This window comes from Haliotis asinina, chromosome 10, assembly GCF_037392515.1.
Source record: "Haliotis asinina isolate JCU_RB_2024 chromosome 10, JCU_Hal_asi_v2, whole genome shotgun sequence".
NCBI lineage: Eukaryota > Metazoa > Mollusca > Gastropoda > Lepetellida > Haliotidae > Haliotis > Haliotis asinina.
Window position 1 is genome coordinate 40398899 of NC_090289.1, and position 25558 is coordinate 40424456.

Consider the following 25558-nt stretch of genomic DNA (forward strand, 5'->3'; position numbering starts at 1 on the left):
AAAATTCTGCAACCTGTATCAAACTCTACACATGGCCAGCATGTCCATATTCTCACCAACATTCCATTCACAAAATATTGTAAGGCTGGTATTGTACACCATTTGATCATTACGAAAATATTCCCATTTCTATGACTAAACCACATATGTTCTTTATTTCTATAGAAAATATTCTAAGTATGTTCCTCGCATACGAGTTCCATATGTCTCGACATGTTACACATTACAATAAGCCACATGTTCACTGGTTGCCATGATCACACACTGCCAAAGCATCCTCATTTCTGCTCATGAAAAATACAGGAACATTTCTTGATGATTAAAATGTCTGCTTTTCAAGCATCAAAAAGAATTGCTATACTCATGGAGAGAAAAAGGGAACATATACACAACTCAAAATGAAGATAAAGACTACCTTATTCTTTGATAATATATGTTACATATTAATTAGTCTGTCACGCCACTGAAGCAAATATATATTCAAGAAAGCTCATGCAAGTCTAGAAAATGTGCCAAGTCAAGATTTCCCTAAAAATGAAGAAAGTCTTGAGTGCCCTTTTCATGATCTTTTTTTTTTGCCATGATCTTTTTTTTCTGTAAAATATGTTCATTTTAGAAACTAGTTGTTAGTCTAACTTTATTCCCTATGTTCCCTGGCTGTCAAGATCACACACTGCTAAAGCTTTCTAATTTCTGCTCGTGCAAAATAAAGGAATATTTCTGTATGATTAAAATGTCTGCTTTTCAAGCATCAGAAGCAGCTCACTGAAGATTCATTCAAGATCCATTCTGACATGATCTTCACAATCTATACAAAATATTGACAATGCCGTTACAAGCAGGTCCATCAGATTAAACATACATGTGTACAAATGTGAAGAACAAGTGAGTATGAACTACTGAATTTGGGTTTGCTTACATAAAAAAGTACAAATAAAATTTTAAAAACATATCGGAATAACAATACAGCATGTACATAAATGTCCTATGTACATAAATGTTAGTCCACAGTCATCATGCATACACTACTGTCCAGTATTTAGGGCTTTTGGGAATGCTTCAGTGACAGGATCACATACATTACAAATATGCACATTTTAATGTCGGAGATCAAACCAAGCCCATCACTGTGCGAAGTAAACCCTTCACCAGTGCACCAACCTACCCTATTTTAATGTGGAAATGCACCTGCTCAGTCATAGTCAATGTGACTGAGTTTGTTCAACTCAAATGGCCAGTTTGGCTTATTTTAAGCAATCAGATACAGTTTTTTGTTTCCCAATAAACAGTTGGGTAATGCTATCCTAGGTCAGGTTGTTAAAAAATCTGGATCGATGCTTGCATAGGGTATGATATCATTTGTAAATGTCATGGTATATAATACAGTTGTGAATCATGACACCTGTAAGAAAAAAACCTTTTCCCCATGAAATGATATTTCTGCATTATTGAAATATAAAGTGATTTGCTTAGCAGATATCTCCATTGATATGCACTGGTTGAACACTCAGTACACCAATATCTCTCTAAGGTGATAAAAACATCAACAGAATCAAACGACACCAGGGTTCCGATGACATATATATAATGACTCCAAATGGCAAAACACAAAAAAACACATCATAAATCAGAAAAAATAGTTTGAGGAATTTTTTAGCCGTTACTTCTAAAACAAGTCCATAAAAGGACTGGACAATCTGTTCAGATGGCTCTTGTTAGTGAGTTTTCACACATATACACTTTTAATGAAATCCTCAAATACGAACCTGTTCACCTTTTACTAAAAACAGACCTGACAAATTGAAAACATTAACATAAACTTCAGGGCCACACAGGCAGCAACCAGGCTTTTTTCATACTGCTGAACCAACAAACGGAACATTTTCTTTAGAAGGAAAACACAGATTGTATATATACTATAACAAGCAGGATCATACCAACAGCCTCTGCTCCAAAATCGCGGTCAATTAACGTAAAAATGTGCAAAACTTGCAACTCAAAGGAGAGTTCAGCAAGGAGATGTTTTTTCTCCAACAACTTCACTGCAACTTTAAGAAGAAAAACTTGTTTGAAATTTTGGCGAATTATTCCAAATCTAAAAACTGATACATGAAAGTGAAAGCAATTCTACACCAAAGCAAAGTTACCGGTATTAACTTACAATAACAATATATTAACAAGGGAGAAATTGGTGAGGGATATTAGAAATTTCTCTTTAACTTATGAGGATGTAAGCATCTATATTCTACAGATACATTAAAGACCACACACTTGCACATACTACTTTCCAACATGAAACTGTGGGAATATCAAAATGCAGTGAGACTTGCTGCCAAGTATTCAGATTTGAAACAGGAACTTTGACCTATGATGATACTATCACAACTAGTCTGTCCTACAGCCCCTAAAGCAAATATATCCAAGAAAGTTCACTAAAGTCTAGAAAATGTGGCAAGTCTAGATTTCCACAGCTCCAGGAAGAAAGTCTCAGGGCTCCTTTTCATTATATTTTGCTTTTACTATGAGCTTTTTCCTGTCTCATTTCGGAGACTAGTTGTTAGTCTACTATCACAATAGGATGTTATGGTGATTGTCTCTGCCTATTTTCATGCCTTCCTTTCCGTCGCTGAATATATCTGCAAATGTTTACATATCAAGTTTATTTTTATGCTTCTCCAAGTCTATATTCAATTACATAATTGTATTCAACAACCATCAGTCAGGCACTACCATAATTTGAAATGAAAGAAGTCTATTTCAATGTGTTGTCTAATGTGACACTCATCAGTCTGTAAATAGTCTAGTCTGGGACAAACTATCCCATGATTTATATGTTGAGGAATATACAGGGAATCCTGACCATGCACTGCCTTGATCAATCTCTGAGTTGCTGACATTGAAATGACAAAGTCTGGACTACACACAATAGTGGTTGACAGTGTGAGCAAACTTCCACAAAATGAGACTCACATCAGAACACAGATCATCATGCTTTGACAATATATACACATAAATAACCTCCTACTGACAACAAATCCACATATATAATCCCCAACAAATACATACAATCTGTCAACAACTGTACACAAAATCTGTTCCAACTACCAACACTGACAAGATGTTTTCAACAAACAACAACCATTATCAAATGAAACAGAAGGCTGTTTGTTGTTTTGCTTATTCACAACATATGAAACCTGCATTTCCTTTTTCACAAGGATGGAGAGGTGAAAAACATAAACCCATTATGGAAGCTTCCTTCTGCACTAAGTGATAGTCAAAACATGATTATACCATGGTATCCTTGGCAGCTTATTAGAGTACAGATAAACACACAATCTCCCAACCTCCACAGTCACTTCCGGCAACATAAATTGGCAAACACTGTTGGTTTTTTTCACTTCTAAGACAATAGCTACAACAACGACTCATAATGGACTGATGGATGTAACAAAGATATTTTGGGGTTCTTTCCCCTTTCAGAACATGTCATTCAAAATGCGTGTTCCAAATTACAGTTATAATAAATGAAAATTAGCTGTCCCTTTGAGTTTCTTACAGAAAGATGCCATTCCATCTTAAAAGATCTTCCTTGCCTTTTTCAATATGTGCATTGGAATTTTACGCTGCACTTTGCAACATTCCAGCTATACGGAGGCAGTCTGTAAATAATTGAGTCTGGACCACACAATCCAGTGATTAACAACACGAGCATTGATCTACGCAATTGGGATACCAGTGTCAACCAAGTCACCATGCCTGTAAGCCACCTCTAACAACAAGGATGGGTCATTGAAGATCAATTTTAACCTGGATCTTCACAGGTGTCAATATAGTTTCAGCTCATTATGTAGAAACATACACACAGAATAAATCCTTACTATTCCCATAACATATTCCCTTAAGTTGCATTTTGTTTGTATTACTGGTATGCAAAAATGCATTGTTCTCTTAAAACCATTTTGAATATCACCTTTTCTCATTTAGCAAAGACAATATGATTAAATATTTACCTCATTAAAGTATGAATAAAAACATTTACTATTAACTACATAAACAGAACCAAGCTGTAAGCAAGTTAAGCCTATAAATCATCATAAACTTGTCTTATTAAGTTTGAATAATCATGATAATTTAATTGTTCTTCATAACAATATTTCAAAGAAACATCTTGCATATACAGAGCATGTTAACAAACAATTTTAACAGCCTTGCAATACACATGCAATGAGCACCGCCAGCTGTCTATCATTCACGTGATATATACGACACTAACCTACTTTGTCACAACCAGGCTTTAGGTCAGTCATTGATTACCAATAATCTATAGCTTTACTCTGCTAAGGCTTCAGACAACGTCAAGTACACAGGGGATTTTCCTTTCAACCAAGATCTATACTAGGACATATTTTCCCAATTGCTAAATTATGAAAATGCTATGATAAGCTTATACAAACATCACACTTCTGTTTTGAATGTTATCGATTTCCATTGTCGGAAATACAATACCACCTATGGTTGCCAATATAAAGACTTCAAAGTTCTCACTGATGAGATGAGCAGATTGACTCAATGGTGTAGTGGATAGTGGGTCTAGTTTGGTATTCAATTCATGGTATGAATTCTCAGATGGTCTTTCTTTCTAGTTACTCAAACCAGGATTCAGAAATTACAAGATAAAACTGTTTTGCTTGGTGTCAGTATAACATTGTTTGGTTGGCATTCCAGACTCTGAGAAATACCCACTGGCCCAATAGTCAGTGGTTAGTAAAAATCCAATCAGGCCAGTAAATCTCCACGGTCACTGGCTAGTGAATTTTCATGGGGTCATTTTGTAAATATATCACTGTCTGCGACTTGTTAAGCTGTGATACATTTTTAATCCATGCAAGACTACAGCCTGATAAAAATGTTTATCATATCCCCAGCTTAATGATGGAAATCGCGTCTACATTCAAATTTCGGGTTAGTGAAATATCTTGTGGGCTAGTAGCAGCTTTCAGTCACAGTTATCCTGACTGGAATTTGGAAAGTGTATCGCACACTGATGCCCAAAGTTAGTGAGACAAACAAAGGAACATACAACCTTATGTTTTAGCTTGATAACAGCGTAAAATCTACATTGAAACGTCACTTTATGCAATAAACAAAAAGTTGTCATCCATAAAGTTACATGTTTCACTTTCACTATACTGTGTCCGCATGAGTTAAAAATGTTTCAGTGATATCTCACTAGGCTTGGGCAATAAATCAAGCATTAGCCGACATTAATATACACCTACACTTGTAAGTGTAATAATTTACCATGCCATATTAGACCCCATGTCACCTTGTCCCACCTCAAAGTAAGTGAGTGAGTATCGCGCAACGATGAATCAGCAATTTTGCAGCTATCCGAATCAATCCCACTTCAGACGAGTATATATTTATTTCAGAGACCAGTTACAACAGATAGTTCTTATACAGTTTTTTCCAACTAAACATAACAAACATTTTTGCATGTTTTGCAAAGCCTTATGCATTTGTTGCATTTATAGTGAACAAACTTCAAAGTCTTCATTTGCAGTTTCTCAACCATGACGTAACTGGAATGCTCACAGTACATTAATCATGGAAGTATCGGTCAACAAAAGATATGTGCTTTTGACAAAAAGGACGGTATAATAAGCAGCAATATATCACATGTCATCTGAAACTAGTTGAAGAATAATGAACAGCTTCAACATTAACATAAAAGTTAGCATCATAAACATTTCCTGTTACACAAGAGGGGCCATCTGTTTTGGGGCCATGGGGCCTAAGACATGCATATGCATATCTTTTCTAGTCTAAGATGACTGACAATTTTGTAAACGTGACACTGTAGGTGTTATCGTGACGATCATTATCTGCTCATTAACATGCACAGTAACAAGAATGGCAGATGGCCAAGCGGGACAACAACTGGATTCAAATATGCCAATTAATATGGATCTCGTCTCCAATAACAACACAAGCCAAAACATGTGAGCAAGGCCGAGTTCCACCTGAAATCGACACTCAGCTGAACAATAATTAATGATTCTTCTTGACAAAAATACAAGGACTGTATCCAGCCTCTTTCAACAGGACTTAGGCTTAAAAACCAAGAAACCTAATAAGGGCAAAGAGGGATTCAAACGCCAAAACCACTGGTTCCTGACACACCTGAGGGAGGCAACCTCGGATCACTTGGAAGACTGGTCCAACCAAGTGTCCCTTAAACTGAACAGAGACGTCTTACAAAAACTGTTTATGTTTGGGATAAACCATGATAATTGGTAAATGCAAGAAGTTAAAAGTCCTTATTAAATGTAAACCGTCAAGGATAATTGTGAGTGAGTACGGTTTGACATTGCTTTTAGCAATATTCCAGCAATACCTTGGCAGGGGGACACCAGAAAATGACTTCTCACCTTGTGCCCATGTTGGGAATAAAACCCAGGTCTTCAGCATGACAAGCGAACACCTTAACCACTAGGCTACCCAACCGCCCCCAAAGGATAGAAAGGGTTACCAAAAGACATTACAGAAGCAACCTTCTGTATTATATTTGTAACAAACCCGACAAGTAATTGAAGTTTCGAAAGCTGGAATATACGCTCAATATTTCCTTTAAATAAAAAGTTTGTCAGCTTGCCCATTGAAAAGAACACCTGCAAACATATGTACCTTTACCCATTCATTTTAATAACATGATTATCACTGAAGTGTTAAATCCACCATGTCCATTACTATAACAGTTCCATAATATCATCTCACTCATAAAACAGGGCGGCGAAAGTTCATGTGAAATTTCTATACATTGTGAAAGATTTCACAGTTGTCACAGGATCCTGTTTAGCGAGCAAGCAGATCCCACTGAGACCTCTACTGTTGTTCAATGCAACATGACTCAAATACACTGTCATAATTCCACATGAGTGGAGAACATGAAATAAACATCCACCCCGCAATCCCTAAACTGCAATTACTGAACAACGATTGTGTTATCCCAGTTTAAAAGGCTCGGAAGTGCTGCATCATCTCAATGTCTATGTATAGAACATGAGCTTTTGTGTTATCAATAATGGGACACGATTGACCCAAATACCCCTGCTATAATACCCCGAGGTAGGTGAAATTTGAACCCCTGATGCCAACACGATAAAGTATATTTGAACTGACGTTGATGACAACAGAATTCCTTGAGTAATCTCAAGGTCAAAGTTTTGAAATTCCAGACATTTAAAAAGTCTGACAGGGTCTGTCTGTGTTTTAAGCCAAATTTGTTTCACCTATAAAATCAATGCTCTACATCTGCATAAAAGTCAAAAGCTTTCTCATTTTATTTTATAAGGATATATATGCATTTCCTGACAGTAAACGATAAATTACTTTTGTAGTTATCAGAAATAGTCACTGCAGAAAACAACTCACACCTGCACAGAGGAAAAAAGGATAATCCAAAAAATATGTGTTGGCTCTGACCAAACCACTGACAAAATACAACACAAGTTTTCAACCTGTATGGATGAAATAATTTGTACGGATGAAACAAGATGTACAACGTACATCTGTCATTTATGACATGCAACTCAATAATGTTAGTCTGTTAATCAGCAACCTGTTGGAATCTCCATAACAGAATCACAGACTGATTAACAAACACAGACAATATATGGGACTAAAATTAGTTCCAAATTCAAAGAGATGAGTCTGACTTCACACTGGCATGCAACATGGCTGACCTTTGTGAAGCGTACCTGTTTACCTCAGAGGCCATCTTATCTGAAAAGGCCGCCGCCAATCACATCTCAAAAGCATTCTTACTGTATTAGGCATATTTAGTAGGCTTTGTGCCAGTGAAAAGGATTTTACTCTGAAGAAAACAGACTGTCATAAGCATGTCACTCATAAAGATCAATCAGTCATAAAATAATGACAAGTTGACATATGACAATGAATATCATTTTCCCATTTACAAACCCAGTGAGTAAGTTGAGTTGATGCCACTATATTGGAAGGGGCCGTTGTCCTGAGGGATAATATACTTGTGTCAGTAAATGAGTGCCTTCAGTTTCCGATTTTAAAAATATTCCTGCAATATCATGGTGAGGACACAAGAAATGGACTTCACACATTGTACCCATGTGGGGAATCAAACCTGGGTCCTCAGCATGACACGAAACCACTTTAACCACTGGCAATCCCACCACCTCAATACAGATGTACCTCAGGTATGTTTCTGTATACAGAAATGTACCTTTGCTGAAATCTGAATACAGAAACGTTTCCTGGGGCAATTCCATTCCTAACAACAAGGTGTTCTTGATCACAGCTGTAATACTGTTGTATTTGATTGTATTACACAAGCAACGAGCAACCACAGTGACAAATATTTCGTGGTGTACAATACCACTCGCATTCAGTGCAACTACATGCAATTTCAGTTTTGGGTTGTGGAACATGGACTCATGGACACACTTCTTGCTGTGTAGGGTACTGGGTACGTTTCTGTATTTTGACTTTTTTTAGGTGTTCATTTCTGTATACTGCACCTTTCAGCACCACTAGAGCAGAGTTCCAGCCACATTATCGTGTCACCTTAACGCAGAGTGACAGTCAGCCAATGTGGGGAATCCACCTGGAGCATCAACGTGAAGAGCAAACTTCTTAACCCCTTGGCTACCTGACCACCACAACTAATATGGAAGAAAGCATTACTGATACTAGTCCCAGAATTGAAACTCAGGAGCATGGGTAATTAAAAATGATACTGACAGACCTGGAAATGTCATTAGGACAACCTAGGTTTCAATCTATGAATCACAATTCTGTGATGCTCAAGGGACGCAACTCCACACAGCTGATTGCAGCAATCAGGCAACAGTGCCACCTGCGATCCCCACATAACCAGTGAGGCTTTAGTGTTGAAGGTATCCTTTGTACATTATATACCCTAGACAAATGATTAGACCCTGAATATATATAATTTTGACAGAAACAAACAATTCTATTTAATTTGCAAAGGAGGCTGACAACTGAGTATGGTTTTACACTTCTTATAACAATATTCCAGCAATATCAAGGCATGGACTTTGCACACTGTACCCATGTGGGGGGCATCGAACATGTGCCTTTGGTGTGTTGAACACATGCTATAACCACTAGGCTACCCCAGTGCCCCCATTGTGATAAGAGATCCAGAACCAGAAGAAACCAATTATCCTTAATTCATTGAACGCCTAGAATGGACTGAGCAATATGGAAAATAATGGACTTAAGGGACTGTGACACAGGCTACTCAAAGAACAGTTACTTATCATATGTAATATTCTAATCAACCACTTGCTTGCCAGACAAGGGTTGATTTATTATATGAAAAATTACAAAAAAAGGAATTTTGTTGTAAAGTCCCTCTTTGTTAACAAGTAACAAAATATTACATTAAAAAATAGTGCACTTTATTCTCATCTTCAGGACCTCTGTTTTCCACCGGCAATCTCCCCTTAGAAGTTAGTAAAACATAGGCTCATATTAGTTACAATAAAAAAACTACTTGGTTATTCCCTGCATGGAATCTTATGTCTCTTTTCTTCCAGTTTAAAGTGATGAATATTTTCTCCTGAATATGCTTCCTTGATCATGATTAAAGTGCTTGATGATCTGTTTCTTTTGACAAGTCTGAATATTTTGTGACAGTCAGACATCAGAATTACAATGCTAGGTAACACTGAAAGTACAAATGATTAGCTATCATTGACTTTACAATTTTCCTACTGCTAAGCGTAAGCTAAATCTAATCTCATGAATATTATCCTTTAATTATATAGCATCCATTTGCAAACAAACAAACATTAGAATTTAGATAAGCTAGAAAGCATCCTCTTGTATTCAGCTAGTCATTACTAAAATGCTTTAAAGGATTTGACGAAAAGAGTTAAGACTAAAATAATACAGGATCATTATCTGTGGATCAAACAAAAGAATGAAGTAGGTGTTTATCAGCCATAGACTGATAAGGGTACCACAACAAGACACAAATCTGAGACTAGATCACAGAATGATTTAACCATACCGCAACTATGAACAAAAGTGGCATGTGAAACCAAATATTGTCCTACATTACCAACCATAGGAACATAAACTGGAATAAAGACTACTTATGCATGTTTATACATTCAGTGTTCACGAATAGCATCTGACCCTTTGACAAATCAGATTGACCAATGGTTAGACAGTAGTAGCCAATCTGCCAGCCCCAGTGTCTGACTGAGTATTTCACTTCAACTTTGTCTGAAGTTTTTAGAGTCTAGACCAGACAATCCAGTGATGCATCTTATGATCAGCATCACAGGCTGCATGGGTTTGATGGCATGCAATCAACAAAATCACTGAAACATCTCAAAAGAGAGTTTAGTTTAGTTTTACTCTGCTTTTAGCAATATTCCAGCAATATTCCAGCAATATCCCTCAGGGGGACACCAGAAATGGGCTTCACACTTTGAACCCATGTAAGGCATAGAACCCAGGTCTTTGGCGTGACGAGCTAACACTATGCTACCTCTCCAAAGACTGACCATCCAATCAAAGTAGTGGTCAAGCCCAAGGGTTGAAGAATTGCTACTGGCGACCAAATGATGACCTGATGCTGTTGCAGTTGATACAGAAAACCTGACGTCACTGGATACTCTGAATCAGCATTTACGTATCTACAAGGTGAGTGAGAATAGTTTTTGCAACAATTTCATGGCAGAGAACACAAAGATAAACTTTACACACTGCACCAACAGGTGAATCAAAACAGGGTTTTTCGTCTGATGACTGAATGTTGTAACCACTAGGTTACCACAGTGCCAAGAAATCTGAAACAAACTACATAATACAAAATTGTAGAGAAACAAAATGTTGACCACTTAAATCTTTGGAGCAAATGTTGAATCAAATTGGCCGTTCAAGAATCTGCCAGAACCAACAGATTCTAATTATCTTCCCATTACAGATACAAACAATATAATGGATTGTTAAGAGCAAACACAGATATGTTTCTACAAAATATTTACCTGATTTATCTGAAAGTTTATCATTTCTTTGTATGTATACAGATTTTTGGGCAAAACAAAATTCAAATGATGTCATTCAATTCTCCAAACAAGATAACATGACATCCATGACGTCAACAGAACATGTGTGATGTAAGATTTCTGATCTGCTTACGATCTTCCCCAAACTGCACCTCATACACACACCTTGTTCTATGTCAACAGACCATCCCTATAAAATAAAATAATATATTCCACTCTTTGATATGGGTCATACCACTCAACAAATTGGGGGTGGTAAGTAGGTTTTTGGACCTGACAAGCGACCTTTTCTCCGAGGTCAGAAGGATTGGTCATAAGTATAGGTAGGCTTTGTCCTTTGACAAGTGGAAAAAGCCTGGGGCCCATATAAACATACAATCCCTAGCTGTAAAATACTATCTTGATGTCTCTATTGAAAAAGGATAAGTATTCATTTCTTAGACACAAACCTACAGCAGCTGTATTATTTCTATTTAGGTCAAACCTCTGTGGTTAAGGGGAATGCATATCACAAGCAATACAAATACATAGCAATTAAATTAGAAAAGATACTAAACATTTAAGTTCTAATCACTTCTTTAATGGGACAACTGTATGCAAGATACATTTTTATTCTTCAGAAGCAATTTTCAGAAACTGTTCTTTTTTAGTGCTCAGAACGTCAAATATCATACGTAGGAAACATTTATGACATTGAAACAAGGAAATTGTGAGACAAACGTCACTTGTCACAAACCAGTTGACCTTACTACAATGTCAGCTGTCACTTGAGAACAGGAGTGATAGTTGCTCTACAAAATATTGCCATAGTAACTCATGGAAGTCATATTTTGTAACCATGGTAACATTAGTTAGGAACTGATAACTTCTTGTTCACCAATTGCCTTGTCTACCTGTCAGGCTCCCCCCCTCCCCCACACCCAAATCTATTTTGTTTCTGGTCTTTTTGTTGGACCTAAAATATCTGTATGTCTGTTTGTCTGTTTGTTTGTTTGTTTGTTAACATTACACTCTGGAATATTCCAGCCAAATGGTGGACGTTAACATTTGACATCAATTTCATGCATACTAATTTTCCATTGGCATCATTCATTGATTAACAATTATCACACTTTAGAGAAAAATTTACTTAGCTTGTATATTATGATAAAATACCATTTACTGCAGCAATTCATTGAAGTTCACTGAAACAATGCCTAAACTCAACTTGACTAGCTCAAGACACCTCTTAATCTAACTCCTACACAGTCTGCACAGATACAACAGGTATGTTGCGTTATGTGCAGTTCGTACATTCATCTTGGGAAAACAGGTTAGAGTGACCTGCCCTTTGTTGAAAAGAATCTACTAAATACTAGTGCATGGCATGAATGGTTCGATATGACGTAGGAGGATATTAGAAACAATACTCCTGAGAAACTAACCCATCTTTCACACATAGGAACATTTTTTCTAAAGATCCTCATACATGACTAGCACATTTTGAGGTGCAGGTTTCTGAATGCTGGTATTATCAAACGAGGGGTAAGAATATCCCAAAGCATGCGGAATTTGAAGTTCTGGTGATTTCGACGATTCCATTGCTAGCGCTATATCGAGGAAGTATGTGCGCGATCGGAGTGCACAAACAGTTTCATCGGTAGGGCGAATGATCAGTTCCTGTTGTGAGACGTTTTATTGACAACTGAAATCAAGAAATTAAGTTATGTAAAGAGCAATTAAACAACAATATTATTTACCCTCGATCGTTAATACCACTTCAGATGCAAAATCGATTGCCTTTATAACAAAGCATAGCGAGCAAAATTCAACAAGATCAGTCGTCTGCAAGTGACAGGTTATGTATGAAACAGGACGCCATGTGATCAAAACACTCTCTCGCAGTGCGGAGGGAAAAGTATGGCTAATCGTTGAAAACACATACAAAAATACCCGGATGTGACAAGCGACTGCAGTTTCGCCTATACGATGTCATAAACGCTATTTTTGTTGGAAACACATGAAACTACTACACAATAGATGAATATACCTTTATCACTCAAGGTTAGTAAAATCAAAACTTAAGATGACATTAAGGATAAAAAATACGTTTTTGTCTTATACCGTCGAAAACCGCTAACACTGGGATATTCCATAAGTTTCTCTGTGTGTTATAAGAAATGAAAACAAATACACATATTCGTTATTATTGTAAAGAGTTCAGCAGGAATAAAGAAGTGCACTACAGATATAACATACCAGGCAATTCAATCTTCTAACATTTGTGTCTGAATGTATTTAACGATTTAAATGTGCACCTTACAGCAACTGTCACAGTGGTGTACAGCACTACACACCTGGCTGCAGACAATAATATTTATTCTGACAGGATAGGGATCCAAAGTAAATATTGATAGCTAATCTGTAACATAATCAATACAATATGCCTGTACATGTTTACTTCATTATCCCTTCAATATGAACAATCCATCAATGGATCATTATAGAAATTGTGACAGACTAGGATGAAGCTATTGTGATGAAGAATCTTCATCTGTCATTATGCATTCTACATCACATCTTCAAAATGTCTTCCTACCTCACATCCCTAACTTACATCAATACATGACAATGATCGTTTATCAGGCACTAATAACTATCTTTCATCATCCAACAATATAATCAGTTCAACTTCATATATTACTATATCTCTTTATTTATCTATTTTATAGCTATCTTCCTTCTATTTAGTATTTTTCATCAACTGTCACAACAGAATACTGTAATGTAGGTTTCAGTCTTTAAACAGGACATGAAACATAAGGTCTGTCCATGAATTTGTTGGCTGATCAGAATTCCTCCTTTCTTCCTTAATTGTGTACACTTGATCATTAGTCATTCATTTGTTCCCTCTTTCCTTCAATCACAAGCGCATCTGTCTATTGCCCATATTCATCCCTACAAGATTCATTCCTTCTTTCACTGTTTCATTATCTTCACCACACTCAAAATATATCATTCATTTTCACCATCTAATTCATTCTCTCTATCACATTCTCAGCTTTCATGTTCGATTCACTCAATATACATGCTATAGACGTTTTCCTCATGTACTCTCCTATACCAATGTCCACTTCCTCCCTCTTTCATTCCTAATCTGCTTAACCAATCAATTATTAATTTAAGAGCAGCAGTCATACACAACTGATAAGTGATGAATTCAAGCCATGTACAGCATACTTCTACTTGTGCGTGTTGTAAGTATGGGTAAGTATCGGAAACCTATGTGCCTGTGAAATAGGGCAGGTCACGATGACCTTACACCACTGTGAACTGTGCAGTGCATCTGTATTGCATTAGTTCACAGGTAAACATGTATATCCAACTATACAACATGGTAACTACTCACACCATGTAGACAATAACCGTTCAAACTGTTAGGACGATAACTGTTCATACTGTTTAGACAATAACTGTTCATACTGTTTAGACAATAACCATTCATACTGTTAAGAGGATAACTGTTCATACTGTTTACACGATAACCCCACTGTTAAGAGGATAACTGTTACAAATAATATCTATCAATACAACAAAGACGATAACACCATTACGATTAGTACTAATAATACAAAGACAATAACAATACATACTGTAAGCATGATAACCATCACTGTATGACACAAGTAAGATTTCAAGAACAAAAAACAACAAACACTGACTGAATATGATTTAACACCACTTTTAGCAATATTCCAGCAATATCACGCAGGGGGACACCAGAAATGGGCTTCACACATTGTATCCATGTGGGGAAATGAACCCTGGACTTCAGTATGACTAGGGAATGTTTCAACCACAAGGCTACCTCACTGCCCCAAACAACAAACATAACCTGTCTTTATATTTGAAAATTAAACATGACAAAACATCCTTAATACCCATAAATGGTACAACTAGCTTCACCAATAGTTGATTAATTTCTTTCATAATTTCTTAAATTCAGTTTGAATCAATACAAAAATCAACGGATAAATACTAATAACATTTATCAATTTGACGGGTGTAAAATATATTACAAAATACTCAAAAACACAAAATTATTCTTCAAACATGGTTAAAGGGGAGGATTGAGATTTTTAGCAATTTCTTTTACAGTTAGCACATAATATGGACACTGACTGAGCTTAAAATGCAAACAAAATATTATTAGGTACATGTTTGAAATAGTGAATCAGGGCTCAGACTGATACAGAAGAAAAACACAGTCTGTGAGTCAAGGCCTTATCATCTGAGCTAGTACCTGATAGAACCTAGCACACTGACCCATCTACCAACACATTCTATGTCCTGTCTTATCTTACCTTTCATGCCCTTTTTAGACTAGGATAAACTAAACTGGACAAAAATAGTTAGGGATATTGGTAAATTTTGAAATTATGAATAATGATGTATTTTTTCATTGAAATACTGATAAAATATCAGTCATAAAAATAACAATATTCCTAACTTATTTTGTCCAGTATAGTTTGTCTAAATCTAACAGGATAACACCTACTTTTATTTCATGAGTGCGGTGTTTGGATACAGATTCCTGTACTATCATTAACGGTACAAGACTGTATCGAAACGTCAAATTTACGAAATAAAATATGTTGTTATCTATAAACATGATAACGTTTGTCTATATTGTACTTCCTAACTTGTAAAATGCCATTTATTTAAAATGTCCGTCATACAGACCTTGAAGAAAATATATCCAAGAAGGCCAACAAAAGTCATGAAAATTCTTGGAAAATGAAGAGAAATTTTATTTTTCATTTTATGGTTTTTACTATGAACTTTTTTCTGTAAAATATGTTCATTTAAGAGAAAAGTTGTTACTCTTGCCTGAAACATGCTTGATGGTATTCTTTCTTCTTGTACATTTTTGTACAGAATATAATTTGATACCATAATATAAGCTAACACGGTATTTTGTAAATGATAATGAACAAAATTCATCCACTCAATGACTTGAAGCATAACAATGACACATATGTTCCTGTTTGCTCACACTTGAACATCAGCTTTAATACCCTAATTCAATAATCTCCACATGTTTCCCAATCGAGCATGGTAAATCATCAATAAAACAAACATGGCAATTTCAACACATGGCTTTTAACAATTAGTATTAATTTTCTGAATAACAGACATGCTTATGTTAAGCATTGATCATGAAGCACAGCAGTTAATGTTTTAAGTAGCTTCTTACGTCTTACCAACAGACAATGGATGTGAGGTTTTTCTCTCATCACATTAAATACCAATTATCACGTAATTATCAAAGTCACTGTATCATACTGACAGCACAACATTGTTTGCAAAGTGGCAAAGACCTCTTACTTGACATGTCCTCCTATAATTGAGTTTGTCTTCATGTTTAACTACAATTAACAAAGTTTATACAAAATATCAAATTCATAATTTCCAGACACAGACTCCAATGGAAACAGAAATTTTATTTCAACAAGTGGTAGGGAAAAGATTATTAAGCAAATATTACACTCTTATGAGCTCAAAGTACTGTTATCACTGCAAGACGGAAGCCTCTATTTACTAGGACTTGTCCATATCCTTGTAAGAACAGTTGTCATATTTCATAAGCAGGATATTACAAGTCTGAAACAACGTTTTACTGTTAGTAAGAATACATGCTTGTTTACAGTGTTTGCCCAAAGCACAAAAGTTTTGGATTCATCATGACTCCCTGGTCATGAGAAGGAGTCATGGACATGTTGTCGGAAGTCAACTTCAGTTTAGAACTACCAAAGTTTCATCAAGACATTAACTGTGACTGTTCAATCAGGGGTGGAAACAACCCATTGCCTGACGTTCCAGTCTAGTGTTTTTTCTCTTGGGCAAGCTAATTTGTATATCACACTGTACCAGTGTCCAGCTGACTTTCCATTGTTCATTATGTTGTTTATTTGAATATCAACAAGAAAATCGGCTGGTATAGTGGAAAAATTATCAAGGCAAGTGATAATACAAGTGCCACTGTACCAAGGTACAATTCAAGAATAATTTCCATCCCGGTTAATAGCAAAAATTAGAAATTAAAGCAGGCCAGGTATATAATCAAGACTATCATGACATCAAGGAGCCACGATGACTCCTAAATTTTCATGTCTGGGGCAAACACTGAATAAATATTATCATGAACACCAATATAAAATCTGCTTGATTAATCATCACTCATTTGGAAGAGAAAATAGCCTTCACCTACAATTTAGAACTTATCACATGACAATCTTGCAATCATTGATTAAATAAGATAAATGCTGGCATCAACTGTGAACAACATGATGTATATTGCTGAACAGATATTGACAAACTCACACAAGATGGCCGCAGTAGCTAATCATTTACTCAATACAGCCACTAAATAGTCAGCCATAACCAACAAGAAAAATCATTAGCTGGTTTAACCTCAATTTATCTCAACAACTCTATATTGACCAAAATGTTAAGTCAAAGTACATAATCATTGAAACAGTTTTGCAATTACAACATCAATATTTCAATATGATATCAATTCAGAATATGAATAGCCACTTTTTATGATACAAAAGTTATGCATATATCCAAGGCAAAATTAAATGTGTCATATATGTAATAAATCAGTGAATATAGTTAAATTTTAAATATTTTTTTCAGGAATAGATTTTGAAATAATAAACTAAATAAACTATAAACTATATTATCAACCAGATAATGTCGTAGATCAGCTAATAAAGGCTAAGCCAAATGATGAACAAACGACATATTAAGAGTGTGTACATGTCTTGTTTATTAAAACGCAAATCCTAAGTTTGTGTTTCATGCCGAGTTTACCATAAACAAGAGACAAACTATAGCTACTAACTTGCTCTTAGCTGGCCTCGCATCAACTGGGGTCCAACTTCACCTCCACATGCTTACAAGAACCTGCATACTTCCACTAATGTAATCCTTGGAACATTGACACTACAACACTCCGTCAGACTGGTTGTTCCACGTGGAGAACTGTACAATATTCCTCCTATAGCTCTGCAAACCTCTCATGACATATGCAAGACATGTGTATAGCCTAGACCGATTCACTCACTTGACCTACAAACTCACACGAGTGGGAGTAAGGTGAAAAAAAACTACTACCCCAAACCCTGGAGTTTTCTGTAGACACAAACAGCGCCCCCTATCAACGAACCTAAGGAATGTAGGGTCAGATTTCGTCTCTCTCTTCTAGCCTAGTGTCTCTGTTGCTATGGCGATACATCAACAAAGATTCCCTTCTCATGGGCTTCAGTAAAGAGCTACATTTAAACATGTTTTTATCATTACTCAGAACATGTACGATTATGTGGAAGTGAGAGAGTTTTACGATCACACGATCATACGCAAATCCCATGATGCTTCTGTCTGTGACTTTATGAGAGGACGGCTTTGCAACATTAAACAGTTTGAGACATTAAATGGCAGTAACGTTGGTATTAGTCGCAACACATGTAATGTGTTGGTAACCTTATTTTATGTCTTCTATCATGTCTATCTGGTATCTATCATGTCTATCTGGTATCTATCATGTCTATCTGGTATCTGACATGTCCCAATTTCTGATCATAAAAACAGATAAATATCAACATGTGAAAATCGTCTATCATCCATAGCATTAAAACTAAAAGATTTACAGACTCAGTTCATAAAGTTTAATAGACTTTTACCAAGAGACAAAGGAAACTGGGATAAGAGCATGGAGAACAACACATACCTTTGGAATGTTAGAATCAATAAAAATGTTTTCAAGTGGTCTTTTGATGTTAAGGCCTTATATAAATATATTGTAGTTTCTCATTACTGTCCCACTCAAAACTTTGATCCATCTAAGATTTTCTAAACTTTTTACACTAGAGAAAATGCAACTTTGACTCTGAATTGTACATGATTTTCCACACGTCTAAGTTTTCAGTTTCTATCAGAGAAAAGGTGTAAATTTCCATAGAAATCAAGAGGTTTTAGACATAAAACAAAATAAAATGTTAAAACATAATCTGCTCACCCACCCACACATATTTTTTGTCTAAAAGAAATGAGAAACATCATATTTTTCTGTGGCCTAACAATCAATACAACAAGTTTATAACCAAGTGTGCTGGCAATTTATGCTTGTCCTCAAGACCCAGACAACTAAACTGTCTTGAGGACAAGTGTCACTGGAACTATGATATTCCTTATTAACAAGCAACATTTGTGGGCTACAATTCTGAAATCATGAGCAAGCGAGTGAGTTTAAGCCACACATAGCAATATTCCAGCAATACGATGGCAGGGGATTCCAGAAATGGACTTCCCACATTTTACCCAAGCGGAGAATCAAACCCTTGGTAGTCTCCAACAAGACAAGCTAACACTTTAACCACTCAGCTACCCCATTGCCCTTTAAGGTCCAATGAAAGAGAATTTCCACTAGTTTTCAGGACAAAGACCCAGGCCTATGAAAGGCATTTAACAAAAGTTCTATCAATGGTTCCAAACACTGATACAAGGGAGAGTAAGACTGTAACTAATCGGCCTTAGTTACTCATTTAGAAAACAAACAAGATTGACTTCAGTGAGTGACTTGCAAACTGCCATGATGCCACATCATACTGGGTTATCTAGACCTTCTCACTGGCAGATACTTGGACCCAGGTCTATAAACTACACTGCAAATTCTACAATGAAATTTGAAATTTCCTAATTCCTCAAAAGATGCAAATTTGACAATTAAAACAATATTTATTTGACACACAATATCAACAATTCTTTCCAGTTTGCTAGGCAAAAACAACTACCTCAGAGAGATCCTCACCCTGCAGGAGACAGAATGAGCATGTTAGCACAAAGGTATTTGTTGCTGGAAATAGTCACCTAAAGTTACTGTTCCGTATAAAGCACACTGAATGAGAGAGCTGGGTCTTGTGATGATTTTAACAATATTCCAGCAACATCAGAGTACAGGACACAAGCATGGGCTTCACACATTGTACTCATGTGTCAATCTGAACCCTGGGCTTTGGCGTGATGAGCAGACACTTTAACCACTTGGCTACCTCACTACCCTACTACGTACATTATTATGATTATGACGATACTGTGTAGAACAATGTATATCTCCATTTTTTGGGTAACAAATAAAAATCTGTATAAAATATACTCGGCCTAGTCACTAAAGAGACGATAAATAAGTGTGTATGGCTAGGACACAGTGTCAGCAACCACCAATTATAGAGTAAGTGAGTGAGTTTAGTTTTATGCAGCATTCAGCAATATTACAGCTGTAAGGCGGTGGTCTGTACATAATCGAGTCTGGACCAGACAATCCAGTGATCAAAAGCAGGAGCATCGACCTGCACACCTGGGACCCCATGACATATGTTACTCAAGTCATCAAGCCTGACCACCCAATCCTGTTAGTCACCTCTTATGACAAGCATAGTCGCCTTTTGTGGCAAGCATGGGTTGCTGAAGACCTATTCTACCCCGGACCTTCACGGCCACCAATTTTAGAACAAGACAGAGACTTAGTCTCTGAATATGTATAATGTTGATAGTTACAAATAATCTCCCTTAAATTGACAAGAACCCAAATGTGACGGGAGAATAACTAGGAAATCTATATTTGATTCAATAAGGACTTCAGCACAGCAGAAGGGGCTTGCCAACCCAGTCGCTACACATGTTCCTAACAACTTTTTACCACATGTGTTTTTGTTACCTTAGCTACTGCCATATTTCTTTGTATCAAATTATACAAATACTCTTGATGAATTCACAAAAACATAAAAACAGGACAAATAGGTTTGTTCACTGCATGGATTTTGTCAATACACATGGAGGCACTGCTGTATAAAAACAACTACAAACACAAAACCTCACACTCTATCAGCTCATCTTCTTTCCTCCATATGTGTTACAAATGAACATTTAAAACAAAGAAAAGAAATTCCACTTGAAAAGTACAACTTTGCCACATTTAGTACCAAGAAAAGACAGTTGTGATACAGTACAGTAGAGTTTTGATAAACCTTGTCCATGTATAACTCTTGTGCAAGAAAGAATCACCTTGACCAATCAAACGTCTTGTTACAAAACTAGGTCACATGCTTCATTGTCCTAATTCAACATTAATATTTAAAATCTAATTAATGAACTCAGAGGTACAGACAGATCTGATCTATATCCTTGGTGATGTGAAAATAAACAATGAAATCCTGTGGTGAGCAGTTATAGGTCCTCCAACAATTAGAAAAACTAAAATAAAAAGGTTGTTTGTGTAGGAATATTTAACTGACATAAATTCCAGTTACTGCTAAGGATTTCATTATTATGGTCACATGACTAAGTTTGTCATCAAAGGTGGCTTACAGTCTTAACATCAAATCTAAGGTGCACTGGCACATGGAAGTCCAGCATGGTAATTAAATTCCCATGTACATTAGTTAATTGTGTGTAATTATTCTGATGGAATACAGGAGTTTTGGATAGGTTTCAAGAATCACTGCTCTTGTAAGTATTTATCTACAGCATACATACAGCATCCTGAACACACCTTAGATGCATCTCAGGAATAAATACACAATTTTGTGTCTTATGTCAGTAAATTAAAATTTTATTTCACCACAATAGTTAATGTAAAGTGCTACTAATGACACAGTTTTTTGACACATAATGTTAATAATTAGTAATTCTACTCATTGACATATTTCTGATTATCAGTCTTTAAAGCCAATCACACTCTTTGTAAACCTGTATTGCTAATATCTCTGAGAACGGTTTTGATGTGAAAACCTTCTGTGCAGCTGCTTAACTCTTTTTAGCTCAGTTTGTGAGTGCTATCTAATACCATATTCATTGATTCTAGACATAACACACTGACTTTTAAATACTTGATTCATTAATTTGATTATTTTTCAAATCATTGTTTTCTCATTGGATTAATATTCTCTAATTTACAATTTGTTTCAGGAGCAATTGTGGAAAGTATTTTTACCACACTGCAATTCATATAAAGGCTACTCATGACAATTCTTTCATTATTATTTGAAGAATAATTGCCTAAATACATATATTCCTTTTTATAACGCACAATTTATATCAATTATCCATAGTTACATTAAATATCAATTACTCTTTAACCGTAATAACGATTATTTGTCAATAATTGTAGTGCCTTGCTACAGACACACAATATCACAAGGAAACTATATCCCCCGGACCTTTCTGACAGGAGTACTAAAAGCTGAGTCAGCACAATCCCATCCCACCTGACCTAGTTATCACCTCAACGTATTTGACATGATCACAGGTTCTTACAAACAACACTGGAGCTTAAATACCATCACCTGTTACAAACATAACGTGTGCCATTACACTGAAAAACAATGTGATCGGAAAGACAACACTAGACGGTGTCTATATATGACATGCTACCATACCACAGTATATAACATCGTTATCAACAGGACGGTGTGTAGTACTCGGTGAACTGTGCCGACTACAGCTTATCCGCCGACTGCAGTTATCCAAAGATCTTGGGAACCTTACGTTTCCATGTGCGGGTCTCCAAAAATGTCGCGGAAACCTTTGAAACACACGTCAAACAAACAAATCCCGTCCGAAAACAACAAGTTGAAACTCACCTCACAAGTCACATCCCACAGTCTGCCATAATGTTGACGTCATCCAATATTACTTTCCCGTGTTTTGATTGGATGACTGTCAACACGCGCCGTTTCGCGCGTTTTCGGTCATCGGTATGCGATGTTATAACTGGGTCATTGGTACGTATTGGCTTATTTGTGCTACATACCACATACATTTACCATGGACATTTATGCCGCACATCACACGCAAGAACTACAATAAACAGTACAAAAAATATCTAACAGATAAGAACAAAGAAGACCGATTACCCAAATGTCAAAAAAATGTACGAACTTTATGATTAATACATAAATTAAATAGGGAGAGAACATTTCCTTGAAAAGCACAACAAATGTATTAAGGTTTCACAGAAATTGTATCAAAATGGATCAACTTAATGGGAACAAGAAAGACCTACAGTTATAGAATTGTTTCACGATTAAATAAATATCTTACGTAAACATTATTCTCAATAGTACATCCCGTCTTAATGATCTATTTTCTCTTGTATAAGTGATAGTATTCCGCGTATACATTTGTCTTTTTGGTTGGTTTGTTGTTTAACGCCACATTCATCAATATTCCAGCTTTGTGGCTGCGGTCTGTAAATAATCGAGTCTAGACTAGACAATCCAGCGATCGACAGCATGAGCACTGATCTATATATATACGTAATTGTGATCTACTGACATGTGTCAACTAAGTCAGGGAGCCTGACCACCCGACCCCCTTAATCGCTTTTTACGACAAACATTAAGTTGTTGAAGACCATTTCATACCCGAATCTTCACGCGTAATTTGCCTTGTACACTATTCCAGTTTACCTTCAAGTCTCAAAGGTACGTCTCGCCCTTTACTTGTGTTACCTGTAAATGTAAGTTATTTATGGCATTATTTGTAATTATATATATGCATCCGGGACATTTTCCATTGAACATGTAGTCCAAGTACATGTGGCCCGGTATTCACCTGTATATGCATGTCTTTTATCCTTATACTTAAAAACAAAACAAAACAAACAAACAAACACACACACACACAACCAGACTTTTCATGGGTCTAGTGAAATGTATTCGTGTTGATTCATTCGAAAAAAAATCAATCAGATATGTTATACAAAACATAACTGAACCACGCGTGTCTTGGTTTTTTTTAAAGGCTCTTAAAAGCGTTACCGACATTTTCACTATATCTTATGTTGAAAAGCCATGCCATGTTTTGCCATTTGAACAACGAACTAGTACATTTATATATACCTTTCATAGTTTGCTGAAAAGCCATGTCGTGTTTAGCTATCTGAACTGTGGAGTCAGTAGATAAAAGAAAAGGATGTCAAACATTCGGGATAAAATCTATATTGATAAATGCTACTGGATAACAGATAATCCTTAAATATTTTCATTTCAAACCCACCAGTAAGTCAATGTGCTTGCATGGATAAACTTTGAACGTGCTTAGCAAAGAGAGAGCCTTCCTTTCAGCGTGTTATGAATCAAAATTCACAAGCCTTGGCACAAGTTTCTTGGAAAACCTCGTGAGTGGTTCAATATAAAGGAACATGAACTCTGCGCATCGCTAAACAAGTATAGTATTTATTTAAGCATTGACGTGCAATGTAAACTGAAATCATACCCTCGATGCATGGAGTTTCAAACAGACTCTGGATGTGCTTGTTCTCTGGGTTTTCAAATCTGCACATGTCGCGGATAGGTGTTCTGTTTGATGTAAATTGATACGTATCTTTGCAGCCGGGCTGTGTATGATCCGGCCACCATCCGTGACAACGAATAGGTTCACCACGACGTCACGACACCCCAGCGACATCATGCACGACGACGGCGGATTCTAATAATAGTAAGCGTTGCTCTAAGGGCTAGTAAGGCAGTTTTGCTGGTCCCAAGGCTGTTTAGTAGTAATTATTCTATCTTTCGAAGAAACAAACCTGGAATGACCCCAGTCTGTTACTTAATACTTTTCAGACATTATCATTTTAACTACTACTTTTTACTTAGAGACTTGTGCAAGTCTACTCAGTACTGGGTGGTGTTCGCAAGGGTATCATATTGTCGACGTTTCTGTTGGGCCAGGCGAGTTACGATGGCTTAACCCTAAGATCGCTTTGTGAAACGGAACTTTAGGTGACCCTGTGGAACTATCCCCGACTCCCTACCTTAATCTGGACAAACTCAATAAGTTTGATCGCCAGCACTCGTTTTAAGTCTGTAAGTAGAGGCACACAAAAAACATGACGCCCAAACGGGCAACACTCCCTCAAGCCCCACCCTTGCACCCGTGGTATATAGCCGGGTGATTGAAGCGTACATTTGGTACAAAATGTGAAGCCCAAAATGTGAAGCCCATTTCTGGTGTTCCCAGTCGTAAACGGCATATAACACCAGTCATTCGGTCTGTCTGCATTTACTGGCATGTTGCTAAAAATATCAGTTCAATTCAATTCCTCACAGCGTGAGACAATTTGTGCAAAGGTCATGTCCAAAAATGATGTTCGGCACTAATGAGACGTACCCCTTTTAGGCTGAGAAAAGAAAGGAAAAGCTCACCAAAACTTGTACGAGGCGACCTTCAGAATCGGCCGGGTTCGGTGACTTGGCTGCGTGTCATCGTCTTATTATACGACGATGAAAAGACTCGTGAAGATAGGGGATAGAAGTGGTCCTCAGCAACCCATGCTTGTCGTAAGATCCGACTGACGCGGAATCGGGTGCATGGTCAGGATTGCTGGCCTGGCTCACGCATGCCATCGTATTGCAGTTGCGTAGATCGAT

At 36.6% G+C, this 25558-nt stretch overlaps 1 protein-coding gene across 1 annotated transcript in view; it reads right to left on the reverse strand.

The window, feature by feature from the left end:
* The window catches only part of LOC137297605 (mitogen-activated protein kinase kinase kinase 2-like), a 92179-nt gene extending 69366 nt beyond the window's left edge, over positions 1-22813 (reverse strand). The window contains exon 1 of the mRNA XM_067829458.1: positions 22769-22813. The gene's annotated coding sequence lies outside the window, so the exon portion shown is untranslated. The remainder of the gene's footprint in view (positions 1-22768) is intronic.
* Positions 22814-25558: the final 2745 nt, after the last annotated feature.